Below are 14511 nucleotides of genomic sequence, written 5' to 3'. Positions count from 1 at the left end.
ATTATCTTGCTCAGTGAAAACACCTTCAAGCCCCTTTCCTGTGAATTTGGGCAAGTTGGAGATCCTCAGTAGAGTGTGCAGGTCTAGGAAGAGTTCTCATTGCTCCAAAACACATTTCTCTTGACCTGTGGCCTCTTTGGTTCTTTGTACAGTCTTCTTGTATGTGGTCATAGAATATGCCTGCATGAGATGACTAAGAAGTCAAGCGACAATACTTTGTGCACTTTTTGTTTTGTTTTGTTTTTTTGAGCTGGAGTCTTGCTCCGTTGCCAGGCTGGAGTACAGTGGTGCCATCTCGGCTCACTGCAACCTCTGACTCCCTGGTTCAAGCAATTTTCCTGCCTCAGCCTCCCGAGTAGCTGGGACTACAGGCACGTGCCACCACACCTGGCTAATTTTTGTATTTTCAGTAGAGACGGGGTTTCACTATGTTGGCCAGACTGGTCTCGAACTCCTGACCTCATGATCAACCCGCCTCCGCCTCCCAAATTGCTGGGATTACAGGCGTGAGCCACCGCGCCAAGCCTACTTTTTTTTCTGAGATGAAGTCTCGTTCTCTCACCCAGGCTGGAGTGCAATGGCACAATCTCAGCTGACTGCAACCTCTGCCTCCTGGGTTCAAGCGAGTCTCCTGCCCCAGCCTCCCAAGTAGCTGGGATTACAGGTGCGTGCCACCATGCCTGGCTAATTTCTGTATTTTTAGTAGAGACCTGGTTTCACCATGTTGTTCAGGCTGATCTCGAACTCCTGACCTCCTGATCCACCTGCCTTGGCCTCCCAAAGTGCTGGGATTACAGGCGTGAGCCACTGTGCCTGGTCACTCGCCTAGCCTACTTTGTGCACTTCTATCAGGATCTTGTCACCTCTGAATGTATAATTTTGAAAGAGGCCAGGTGCAGTAGCTCATGTCTGTAATCCCAGCACTTTGGGAGGCTGAGGCGGGCGGATCACCTGAGGTCAGTAGTTAGAGATTAGCCTATCCAAAATGGCGAAATCCCATCTCTACTAAAAATACAAAAATTAGCTGGGCGTGGTGGTGCATGGAGGCTGAGGCAGGAGAATCACCTGAACCCGGAAAGCGGAGGTTGCAGTGAGCTGAGATCGTGCCACTGCACTCCAGCCTGGGTGACAGAGTGAGACTCAGTCTCCAAAAGTAAATAAATAAATAATAAATGAAATAATAATTTTGAAAGAAACCAGCTCCTTGGTCAGGAGATCCTTTAGGAAAGCAGGTGCTAAACCCAGAGGACGCTGGCAGCTTGTTGCTGTTCGACTGAGTTTATACTGCACTTGTGAGGCAAGGGAGAAGTTGAGTAGTCTTTAGTTATTTATTTCATTGTCCTTCAGGGCCATTTTTTGAATCTTTAGTTCATTTTAATCTTGGTAAGACCAGTTCCTCGGGCAGTTCTTGAAAGGAGGGGGATATTAAAATATTAGCTTTTCTTTCTTTTTTTTTTTTTTTTTTGAGACGGAATCTCGCTCGGTTGCGCTGGCTGGAGTGCAGTGGCATGGTCTTGGCTTACTGCAAGCTCCACCTCCTGGGTTCACGCCATTCTCCTGCCTCAGCTTCCCAAATAGCTGGGACTACAGGCACCTGCCACCACGCCCGGCCAATTTTTTCGTATTTTTAGGAGAGACGGGGTTTCACCGTGTTAGCCAGGATGGTCTCGATCTCCTGACCTCATGATCCGTCTACCTGGGCCTCCCAAAGTGCTGGGATTACAGGCGAGAGCCACCGCACCCCGCGAAAATACTAGCTTTTCAAAATTGTCCCAAGCCCCTGCTTTTTTTTTTTTCTGAGACAGGGTTTCACCATGTTGGCCAGGCTGGTCACTCCTGACAGGTGATCCACCTGCCTCAGCCTTGGCCTGGGATTACAGGGGTGAGACACCACACTGGCTGTCATTTGCATTTTTAAAAATTACTTATGTAGAGATGGGGTCTCAGTTGCCCAGACTGGGCTTGAACTCCTAGTCTCAAGTGATCCTCCTGTCTTGGCCTCCCAAAATGCTAGGATTACAGGCATGAGCCACCATGCCTGGCCTTTTTTTTTTTTTTTTTTTTTGAGACGGAGTCTCACTCTGTCGCCCAGGCTGGAATGCAGTGGCATGATCTTGTCTCACTGCAACTTCCGCCTCCTGGGTTCAAGTGATACTCCTGCCTCAGCCTCCCGAGTAGCTGGGACTACAGGAGTGCGCCAGCACGCCTGGCTAATTTTTTTTTTTTTTTTTTTTTTAGTAGATCCGGGGTTTTGCCATGTTGGCCAGGCTGGTCTCAAACTCCTGACCTCAGGTGATCCACCCACCTTGGCCTCCCAAAGTGCTGGGATTACAGGTGTGAGCCACCACACCTGGCTACGCCTGGCCTTTTTTAAGAGACAGTCTCTTAAAAACCTCCTAGGCTGGAGTGTAGTGACACAATTGTAGCTCACTGCAGCCTCCAGCTCCTGGGCTCAAGTGATCTTCTTGCCTCAGCTTCCAAAGTAGCTGGGACTACGCACATGCGCCACCATGCCTGGCTAATTTTCTTTGTCTTAATTTTTTTGTAGAGATGGGGGTCTCACTATGTTGCTCAGGCTAGTCTCAAACTCGTGGGTGCAAATGATCCTCCTGCCTCGGGTTCCTAAAGTGCAGGCATGAGCCACTGTGCCTGGCTTGTGATGGGCATTTTTAAGTGCAAATGTGTCAGACTGTTGTTATAATAGTAGACCCTCCAGGCCGGGCGCGGTGGCTCAAGCCTGTAATCCCAGCACTGTGGGAGGCCGAGGTGGGCGGGTCACTAGGTCAGGAGTTCCATACCAGCCTGACCAACATGGTGAAAAACCGTCTCTACTAAAAATACAAAGATTAGCCAGGTGTGGTGGCGTGCACCTGTAATCCCAGCTACTCAGGAGGCTGAGGCAGGAGAATCACTTGAACCTGGGAGGTGGAGGTTGCAGTGAGCCGAGATTGCGCCACTGCACTCCAGCCTGTGCGACAGAGCTAGACTCCATCTCAAAAAAAAAAAAGAAAAAGCAGACTTTCCATCCACTGTTCTTTATCTTTGCATAATTTATCTGTAAACTTTAGTATTTTTATTTACTTAATTTTTTTTTGAGACAGGTCTTACTCTGTTGCCCAGCTGGAGTGCAGTGGCATGATCATAGCTCACTGCAGCCTGGAATTCCTGGGCTCAGGTGATTCTCCTGCCTCAGCCTCCAGAGTAGCTGGAACTACAGGTGGGCACAACTGTGCTCAGCTAATTTTTAATTTTGATTTTTTTTTTTTTAATGGACATGGTGTCTTGTTTGTTGCCCAGGCTGGTCTCTAACTCCTGGGTTTGAGTGATCCTCCCACCTCGGCCTCCCAAAGTGCTGGATTATGAATGTGAGTCACCTTGCCTGGCCAATTTCAGGAGTTTTTCACACTGCACAGACTACGGAGATCCTGCACTGAAATCAGGAACTGCTACAGGCTTATGGGATGAGATCTGATGTCCTAATGTGGCATTTAAGGTGATACAGTCCAACTGGCTCCAGCCTACCTTCTCAGGGTTTATCCTAATCCCCACTAACCAAATGGTTTGCTAAACATTCCATACATACTCTTTCTCTGCACAAATCCTCTCATGGCTGAATCCAGTGACCTATGGCCTGTGGAGATGACCTTTTGCTTCAGCTTTTCCCTTGTCCATAGTCCAGCTCCATTTCTACCTACCTTCTTTATAAAACGTCTCCAAAACATTTCTGCTCCTGGGGATATATTCCATACCCTTTGAACTGCAATTACATTATTGCTCTGAAACAAACATCAAAATAGTATTTGCTCTTTTAAGAATAATTTTTTAGGCCGGCACAGTGGGTCACGCCTGTAATCCCAGCACTTTGGGAGGCCACAGCGGGTGGATCACCTGAGGTCAGGAGTTCGAGACCAGCCTGGCCAACATGGTGAAACTCTGTCTCTACTAAAAATACAAAAAATCAGCCGGGCGTGGTGGCGGGTGCTTGTAATCCCAGCTACTTGGAAGATTGAAGCAGTAGAATCACTTGAACCTGGAAGGCAGAGGTTGCAGTGAGCTGAGATTGCGCCACTGCACTCTAGCCTGGGCAGCAAGAGTGAAACTCTGTCTCAAAAAAAAAAAAAAAAAAATCTTTTTTGTTTCCTCTGGTAGGGCCTAATAATCCTTTTCTGACAGGGACTGTATTTTACACTTTTTGTGTCTTTTTGCGCCTGTACGTAGTAGATGAGGACCAAATATTTATAAAGATGTACTAGATTTGTCTGAGTTGGAAACACCTTTTGTAATTAAACAGGGAAATAGAAGGGAGTGGGCAAGTAGAAGTGGGGATTTGGTGGCTATGAATTTCTGCCTCCACCCTGCCTTGCCTTGAAGTGCTTGCATATGTTAACTCTAGTGCTTTATAGAGGCAGGCCCATCCCTTAGTGCTGCAGAACAGAGACAGAACTTGCTCAAAGGGCAGAACTAAGGCCTGGAAAGAGCCCTTCCTGGTTAAAGTGCCACTTTTCTAGGAAAACATTTCTGTGAGCATGGCACTGGATGCAAACATTTTTAGGCCCTTTTCTTTGTTGTGGCTTGATCTCACTGCCTCCTTGGGCTGCTGTAAATGGCAGTATTTGCTGCCTGCCCTCCTCCCAGTGCCCCCCTGACACTATAAGGAACAGTGATGGGCAGAGCTGGGGAAAGACTGCACAGTACACTCTTGTTTCTGACTTGGAAAAAGGAAGCAGTCAGGCATTTTGTGTCTTTGTGGCTCTGGATCTGTGCTTTTGCACTAATTTTTAAATATAGGTTTTCATTTCTCCTACTACAGCAGAATTTGAGCAATAGATTCTGGGTAGGAAAGCCTAAGACTGTGTGTGTGTGTGTGTGTGTGTGTGTGTGTGTGTGTGTGTGTGTGTGTATGAAAGATGATAAAGATTCTCGTGTGCTACTGTGGTTTGAAGTTACGTTTATTTAGAAGACGTAACAAATGAGCTTTGATGGGAACACATGTTCACTTCAGTGCTGGATCTCTGTTAGGGACTTTGTTTTGTTGAGTGCCTAGAAAATCTGCTGATCTCTTTTGTAAAATTTTATTTGTGGGTTTAGCTTATTTATTCCTGTCTCATTATATAAAAGGAGGGCAGGGTAGGGGAGCAGGTCTAGGACTGGACTCTTTTCAAGTCTAAAATTCAATGTTGATGAATAAGAGCATCTTATAAATACATAAAAATCTAGGTGTAGGCCAGGTGCCGTAGCTCATGCCCGTAATTCCAGAACTTTTGGAGGTTGAAGCAGGCAAATTGCTTGGGCCCAGGAGTTTGAGACCAGCCTGGGCAACATAGTGAGACCCCATCTCTGCAAAAAAAAAAGTAAAAGTTAAACGAGCATAGTGGCATGCACCTGTATTCTCGGCTACTTGGGAGGCAGGGGTGGGAGGATTGCTTGAGCCCAGGAGGTTGAGGCTGCAGTGAGCCTTGATTGTACCACTGCATTCCTGCCTGGATGACAGAGCAAGACCCTGTCTCTAAAAAGAAAAGAAAAATTTGGGTGTATTATGATTGAATGAACAATCATTAAACAACCTACTCTGTAATAAAAAAAATCAGATGATGTCGTATGTTGATGGAAATATGGAGAAATTAGAGACCTCATACATTGTTGGTGGGAATGTCAAGTGGGCCACTTGGGAAAACAGTCTTTATGTGGTTAAACATAGAGTTACCATATGACCCAGCAATCTCCCTCCTGGCTATCTACCCAAGAGAAATGAAAACAAATGTTCACACCAAAACTTGTACATGAATGTTTATGGCAGCATTATTCATAATAGCCAAAAGGAGAAGCAACCCAAATGTCCATCAACTGACAGATAAAATGTGGAGTATACATACAAGGGAACATTACTCTGCAATAAAAAGGAATAAAGTGTGATACATGTTACAACATGGATGAACCTTGAAAACATGTTAAGTGAAAGAAGTCAGATACAAAAGTTCACATTTACATGATTCCATTTATGTGAAATATCCAGAATAGGCAATTCTATAGAAACAGAAAGTACATTAGTGATTGCTTAGGGCTTGGAGGTGGTTGTAGGAGATAGGGAAAAAGATAGCTTAAGAGTATGGAATTTCTTTTTGAGATGATTAAAACATTCTAAAATTGTGATGGTTGCTCCTATTTCTGAATATTTTATACTTTTTTAAAATTTTATACTTAAAATCATTGAATTGTACACCTTAATGGGTGAACCGTATGATGTGTGAATAATACATCAATAAAGCTGTTAATTAAAAACATATTGGCTGGACATGGTGGCTCATCCCTGTCATCCTAGCACTTTGGAGGCTGAGGCAGTAGGATCACTTGAGCCCAGGGATTCGAGACCAGCTCTGGAAACATAGCGAGACCCCATCGATACAAAAAATAAAAAAATTAGCCGGGCGTGGTGGTGCGTGACTGTAACTCCAGCTACTAGGGAGTCTAAGATGGGAGGATCGCTTGAGTCTGAGATTTTGAGGCTGCAGTGAGCTGTGGTTGGGCCACTGCACTCCAGCCTGGGTGACAGAGTGGGACCCTATCTTTTTTTTTTCTTGAGATGAAGTCTCGCTTTGTCGCCCAGGCTGGATTGCAGAGGCACGATCTCGGCTCACTACAACCTCTGCCTCCCAGGTTCAAGTGATTTTCCTGCCTCAGCCTCCTGAGTAGCTGGGATTACAGGCACCTACCACCATGCCCAGCTAATTTTTGTATTTTTAGTAGAGACGAAGTTTCACCATGTTGGCCAGGCTAGTCTTGACCTCCTGACCTCAAGCCATCCACCTGCCTTGGCCTCCCAAAGTGCCGAGATTACAGGCATGAGCCACCACACCTTGCCAAGACCCTGCCTTTTTTTTTTTTTTTTTTGAGACCGAGTCTCACTCTTGTTGCCCAGGCTGGAGTGCAGTGGCGCGATCTCGGTTCACTGCAACCTCCACCTCCAGGGTTCAAGTGATTCTCCTGCCTCAGCCTCCCAAGTAGCTGGGATTTACAGGCATGTGCCACCACGCTCAGCTAATTTTTGTATTTTTAGTACAGACGGGGTTTCACCATGTTGGCCAGGATGGTCTCGATCTCCTGACCTTGTGATCCACTCGCCTTGGCCTCCCAAAGTGCTGGGATTACAGGTGTGAGCCACCACACCCAGCTGAGAGACCCCGTCTTAAAAAAAAAAAGTCATTTCACTGTTAAAGAAAATCCCCTGCACACCAGAAATGGCCAGCTGATCTCTGATCTTTGACCTTTATGCTTTATCATTTTTTGTTTGTTTGTTTGCCACAGAGTCTCGCTCTGTCGCCCAGGCTGGAGTGCGTGGCGCGATCTCAGCTCACTGCAAGCTCCGCCTCCCGGGTTCACGCCATTCTCCTGCCTTCGCCTCCCGAGTAGCTGGGACTACAGGCGCCTGCCACCACGCCTGGCTAATTTTTTTGTATTTTTAGTAGAGACAAGGTTTCACCATGTTAGCCAGGATGGTCTCGATCTCCTGACCTCGTGATCCGCCCGTCTCGGCCTCCCAAAGTGCTGGGATTACAGGCGTGAGCCACCACGCCTGGCCCTTTATCATTGTTTTTAAAGAAATTTCCAACTTTATTGTGGTATAATTTTTCTTTTTTTCTTTTTTTTTTTGAGATAGAGTCTCGCTCTGTCTCACAGGCTGGAGTGCAGTGGCGCAATCTCCACTCACTGTAACCTCCACCTCCCAGGTTCAAGTGATTCTCCTGCCTCAGCCTCCCGAGTAGCTGGGAGTACAGACACGTGCCACCACGCCCGGCTAATTTTTTGTATTTTTAGTAGAGATGGGGTTTCACTGTGTTAGCCAGGATGGTTTCGATGTCTTGACCTCAGGCAATCCACCCACCTCGGCCTCCCAAGGTGTTGGGATTACAGGCATGAACCACTGCACCTGGCCCAACAGATGTCTATTTCACTTCATTGAAAAGATTTCTTTTTTTGGAGACAGAGTCTTGCTCTGTCACCCTGATTGGGGTGCAGTGGTACCATCTTGGCTCACTGCAACCTCCGCCTCCTAGGTTCAAGTGATTTTTGTGCCTCAGCCTCCAGAGTAGCAGGGATTACAGGCATGTGCCACCACAATGGACTGATTCTTGATTTTTTTAGTAGAGATGGGGTTTTGCCGTGTTGACCAGGCTTGTCTCGAACTCCTGACCTCAAGTGATCCACCCACCTTGACCTCCCCAAGTGCTGGGATTACAGGCATGCGCCACTGTGCCCGGCCCAGTGAAAAGATGTCAGTTAGTCATAGAAGGTACTCTTATTTCCCTTTCCAGTCAACCCCAGCCTGCTTCCTTGGACACAGACAGGTGCCAATCTTTCTATCACTGTAGATTAAATTTGCGTTTCTTAGAAGTTTCACATAAATGGAATCATATTAATATACAGTTGATCCTCATTCACAGAGTTTGTATTTTCAAGTTTGCAAACCTGCTAAAATTTACTTGTAACCCCAAAATCAGTACTTTTGGTGCTTTTGCTATCATTTATAGATATGCACAGAGTGACAAAAATTTTGAGTTGTGTGTTCCTAGCTGAGGTTAAACAAGGCAACATGCTGCTGCCTTCTTTTCAATTATCATACTGTAAATAAGTGTCCTTTTCTTGGTCTATTTAGTACCATGGTTTTTTGCATTTATTTGCTTTTTTTTACTGAGACTGAGTCTTGCCCTGTCACCCAGGCTAGAGTGCAGTGGTGCTATCTCGGCTCACTGCAACCTCCGCCTCCCGGGTTCAAGTAATTTTCCTGCCTCAGCCTCGCGAATAGTTGGGATTACAGACACGCACCACCATGCCTGGCTAATTTTTGTATTTTTAGTAGAGATGAGGTTTCACCATGTTGTCCAGGCTGGCCTCGAGCTCCTGGCTTCAAGTGATCTGCCCATCTCGGCCTCCCAAAGTGCTGGGATTACACGCATGTGCCACTGCACCTGTCCTGATTTGCTTTTTGTTGGTGATTTTTAATGTTTATTTTCATTTTTATTTATTTTACCAGAAAATAAACACTAACTTTATTAATGTAATAGCAACAGAAAGGGTTTCCAGTTTCTCAGAAGGAAAATAACATGACAATAGCGCAAGTGTTAAAAGAGTAAATGGCTACATTTCTTGTTCTGATAGCTTCCCACCATACACCAAAGGTTCTTCAAGGACAGCTGCCACCAGAGCTGCTGCAAGATCATGTTTTTCACTGGGTGTAGCTTCACAGTCAACTCCTCAAGCAGAAGACTAAAATATTATTTCTTAGAAGATCTTGGTTGAGGGAGAACATATCAATATGGAGAACAGATCTTTGCTTCTCAAATTCAAGAAAAACCATTAACTAATCTATCAATTTTTCTCCAATAAAGTGTGCCAGAGTGCTCTGTGAAGAATCCTTTTCCATCCCTACCACATGTCTGGGTGAAGGGAGAGGAGGGTTGGTAAGCTGCCAGTACACTAGCAGGCACTCCTGGTGATGCTCTGGGCTCTGCTCCCTTTCTGCCGGGAGTAGCAGGCATCTTTTCTAGCCGCTGCAGCAGCTTGATGTTGTGGGGAGGAAGGGGCCACCCACCAATCACCTCTTCTTGAAGCTGCATTTTTTGTGTTCATAGAAGAGGTCTGTCTTAGAGCTCCCCAAATTGACAATCTTTGGGCAGCCATCTCTATCCTTCTCCTAGATGGTGCACTCCTTACAGTAATAGGCACCAGAGACCCCAGGGCCTCCACAGATCACACAGCACCCATGCTAAGATACGTAGTTACACTCATCACATAGCACACCATAGTGCAGGGACGCACAAAGGAGTCACAAATCACACTTGCTGTCACATTTTTCACACAATCTTCCGATGACAACACCAGCTGGCTTGCAGCAAAAGATCAAATTAGGATGATGTTTAGCCATAGTTCCCAATGAAGCCGGCTGCTAGAAGCCTATTTTTTTATTTTTTCGAGACTGCTTACAGGTTGTTAGCCACTGCGCCTGGCCTTGTTGGTGATTTTGATGCTTAAAATGGCCCCCAAACATCGTATTGAAGTGCTGCCTGGTGTTTTTAAACACAAGAAGGCTTTGATTACCTTACAAGGAATGTGTAGGGAAGTTTTGTTCAGGCATGAGTTATAATGCTGTTAACTATAGTTCAGTGTTAATGAATCAGTTATTTATATTAAATAAGGTGTTTTTAAACAGAAACATACCTAAAAGGTTTTATATTGTATGTATGTAGATCTGGAAGGTTATATATTAATTGGTTAATGAAAATATGACTAGATCATCTTCTACTGGCTGAGAGTTTATTAAACAAAAAAAAAAAAAGAAAATATGACCAGAGGCCTACAGGAACTTAACCATTTATTTTGTCTAGGTGCAGTGACTCAGTATTCAATAACTCAGTGTACACAATGACTTTATAAAACATAATTACCATCAGTAATGAGAATTGACTGTATAGTTTCTTGTGTCAGAGCCCTAGCTAAGTGTTCTAGACTTTAATGTCTGGGAGCCACAGACGGTGCTTTTGTTGATAAGTATTCATCCCTTAAATTCCCTCTCCCATTAAAAGTCATTTCCACGGGTCACCTATTATGCATAGCTCAGTTTGTAATATTTCATTGTTTTACCATTAACTTCTTGGGCCATACTGACTTTCAGTTCTCTGAAGGCAGGAATTATTTTTGTCTTGTTAGTAATAATATACTACGTGGTCTTACTCTGTAGATATTCAATATGTATTTGATCATGTAAGTACTTAAAAATTTTTTTTTCTTTTTTTTGAGATGGAGTCTAGCTCTTTCGCCCAGGCTGGACTGCAGTGGCACTATCTCAGCTCACTGCAAGCTCCACCTCCTGGGTTCACACCATTCTCCTGCCTCAGCCTCTCGAGTAGCTGGGACTACAGGCACCCACCACCGCACCCGGCTAATTTTTTTTGTATTTTTAGTAGAGACGGGGTTTCATCATGTTAGCCAGGATGTTCTCGATCCTCCTAACCTCATGATCCGCCTGCCTTGGCCTCCCAAAGTGCTGGGATTACAGGCATGAGCCACTGTGCCCGGCCTGCAAATTTAAATTTAATGGTCCCTGACTAATTTGGAGACTTTATAGTTGCAATTCGGACAAAAAATTGGTTTGGTGGTGAGTATTCTGGTTTTATGTGTGTGTGTGTGTGTGTGTGTGTGTGTGTTTTAGAGAGAGTCTTGCTAATGTTACTCATGCTGGTCTCGAATTCCTGGGCTCAAGTGATCCTGCTGCCTCAGCCTCCCATGTATACCACCATGCCTAGCTAGTGAATATTCTGAAACTTATTTATAAAGACTTATGCTCAACTTGAAGATGTTGTATGGATCAGGGTCAAGCAGCATGCTAGGCAGGATATACATAGGCTATTTTGGTTTACTGTTTTTGGTACTTTACCTGGAGACAGTGCAGCAAAAATTAAAGTGAGTTCATTAGCATAGAAAATATAATGAATATTAAAAAGCTTCTTCTCTATTTGGGAAGATGTATTATAAAATATGTGGCTATCTTTTTTATTTATTTATTTTTGAGATGGAGTCTTGCTCTGTTGCCCAGGCTGGAGTGCAGTGGTGCGATCTCGGCTCACTGGCTCACTGCAAGCTCCGCCTCCCAGGGTCACGCCATTCTCCTGCCTCAGTCTCCTAAGTAGCTGGGACTACAGGCGCCCAGCTAATTTTTTGTATTTTTTAGTAGAGATGGGGTTTCACTGTGTTAGCCAGGATGGTCTCGATATCCTGACCTTGTGATCCACCTACCTCGGCCTCCCAAAGTGCTGGGATTACAGGCGTGATCCACCGCGCCCGGCCAGTATGTGGCTATCTTACATATTTTGCAGGTGTCTCTAAGTGCTGACCTTGGTGCCAGGGAGCCCATATTAAGTTTGAGTAATTTCATGAAGCAGAGTGTACCAGGCAGGACCACTTGGACCCTTAAGCATATTAACTTGACTGTTTACAGTATTACTTTTCATTGGTAGAATTGGGACTATATACAAAATTATTAATTGGCCAGGTGCAAATGCCTGTAATTCCAGCACTTTGAGAGGCTGAGGCAGGAGGATCAGTTAAGCTTAGAAGTTCAAAACCAGCCTGGACAACCCAGCAAGGCCCGCTTATCTACCAAAAAATAAACAATTAGCTGGGCATGGTGGGACATGCCTAAAATTCCAGCAACTGGGGAGGCTGAGGTAGGAGGATCACTTGAGCATAGGAGTTGGAGGCTGCAGTGAGCAGTGATCATACCACTGCATTCCTGCCTGGGTGAGAGTGAGACTCTGTCTTTAAAAAAAAAAAAAAAGCTCAAGAGTTCAAGACCAGCCTGGGCAACGTAGTGAGACCCTGTCTCTATGTAAAAAAAAAATAGAATTATTAACTGTAACAGAGACTGGAGTAATGAGAAATTGGCTAGTCAGAAGTAGAGAGAGGCTGGGTGCGGTGGCTCATGCCTGTAATCCCAGCACTTTGGGAGGCTGAGATGGAAGGATCACTTGAGTCCAGGAGTTTGAGACCAGCCTGGGCAACATGGTGAAACCTTGTCTCTACAAAAAATAAAAAAATTGGCTGGGTGTGGCAGCATGTGCCTATAGTCCCAGCTACTAGGGAGGCTGAGATGGGAGGATTGCTTGAGACCAGGAGATGGAGGCTGCAGTGAATCATGATCGTGCCACTGCACTTTAGCCTGGGTAACAGAGTAAGACCCTGTCTCAAAAAAGAGAACGCTCTAGAATATAAGAAGACAATATATGTATATATAGCCTTCTATATATACATATTTTATATATTATATAGTCTTCCTATATATTATATATATATTAAGTTAAAAAGGAAGACTATATAACATATATATTACACATATATATTACATATATATGTGTTACACACACACACACATATATATATATATATTTTTTTTAAGGGAAAGGGTCTTGTTTTGTCACCCAGGCTGGAGTACAGTGGTGCAATTATAGCTCACTGCCACCTTGAACCCACCTTGGGCTCAAGGGATCTTCCCACCTCAGCTTCCCAAGTAGCTGGGACTACAGGTGTGCACTGCTGCACCCAGCTAATTAAAAAAATTTTCTGTAGAGGTCTTGCCATGTTGCCCAGGTTGGTCTCAAACTCTTGGGCTCAAGCGATCCTTCCTCTTTGGCCTCGCAAAGTGTTGGGATTACAGGTGTGAGCCACCACGCCTGGCCACTCTTGAGTAAGGTTTCTTTCACACAGTGTAGTGTTTTAATTTATACATGCTGTTGTCTGTATCAGTAGTTTATTTTTATTGCTATATAGTATTTCATTGTATTAACACTACAGTTTGTTTATTCTGTTGATAGATATTTGGGCTGTTTCCAGTGTTTGCCTTATGAGTAAAGCTTTTATGAACTTTTTTGCACAGGTTTTTTGTGTGGACATACACATTCATTTCTCTTGAAGAGACTAGAATTGCTGGGTCATAGGATAGATGTATGTTTAGCTTTATAGGAAACTGTAACACCTTTTCCAAAATGGTTGTACCATTTTTACACTCTTACCAGTAATGTATGAGAGTTGTGGTTGTTCCACATTTAGCAACATTTAGTGTGTTGTAGTGTGTTTTTAATTTTAGCCATTTGGGTGAAAGTATAGTGGTAACTCATTGTGGTTTTAATTTTCACTTACCTGAATGCTAATGATATTGAGCACCTTTTCCTGTACTTAATGGTCTTTGTGTATCTTCGTTTGTGAAGTATGTATTCAAATCTGTTGCCCATTTTTTTTTAAATTGGCTTTTTTATTTTTTAAAGAAATGTATCTTTTAGAGATAGGGCCTCCCTATGTTGCCCAAGCTGGACTTGAACTTCTGGGCTCAAAGGATCCTTCTGCCTCATCCTCTCAAGTAGCTGGGACTATAGGTGTTCACCACTGTGCCTGGCAGGGTTTTTTTGTTTTTTGTTTTTTGTTTTTTTGTTACTGAGTTTTAGGAAGGTTTTTTGTATTCTGGATACTATATTTTTTGTTTTTTGTTTTGTTTTTTTAGAGACAGGGTCTTGCTCTGTTGCCCAGGCTGGAGTGTAGTAGCGTGATCATAACTTAGTGTACCCTCTAACTCCTGGGCTTAAACGACCCTCCTGCCTCAGCCTCCCTAGTAGCTAGGACTACATGTGCATACTACCATGCCCAGCTTATTTTCTTTTTAAAAATTTTTTGTAGCAATGGAGGTCTCAGCATATTTGCCCAGGCTGATCCTGAACTCCTGACCTCAAGCATTCCTCTTGCCTGGGCCTCACAAGATGCTAGGAATACGGGTGTGATCAAGACTCCATCTCATAAATAAATAAATAATCAGAGGTTTTCAATTTTGATGATGTCCGATTTATCAATAATTTCTGTTATGGTTATTGCTTTCTGTGTTCTGTCTGAGTGTCTGAGGACACCTTGCCTACCTCTTAAGTGTCGGACATTTCTAGCAAGGCTTGAAGTCAGGTAGTGTAAATCATATAACTT

At 44.2% G+C, this 14511-nt stretch overlaps 1 protein-coding gene and 1 pseudogene across 2 annotated transcripts in view; one reads left to right on the top strand and one right to left on the bottom strand.

Moving 5' to 3' along the window:
- Nucleotides 1–14511, top strand: part of IP6K1 (inositol hexakisphosphate kinase 1) — a 61950-nt gene that overhangs the window by 1343 nt on the left and 46096 nt on the right. The gene's annotated exons all lie outside the window — the stretch shown is intronic.
- Nucleotides 1142–14507, bottom strand: LOC129397399 (PHD finger-like domain-containing protein 5A; annotated as a pseudogene).

This window comes from Pan paniscus, chromosome 2, assembly GCF_029289425.2.
Source record: "Pan paniscus chromosome 2, NHGRI_mPanPan1-v2.0_pri, whole genome shotgun sequence".
NCBI lineage: Eukaryota > Metazoa > Chordata > Mammalia > Primates > Hominidae > Pan > Pan paniscus.
This window is presented reverse-complemented; position numbering and strand designations above follow the sequence as displayed.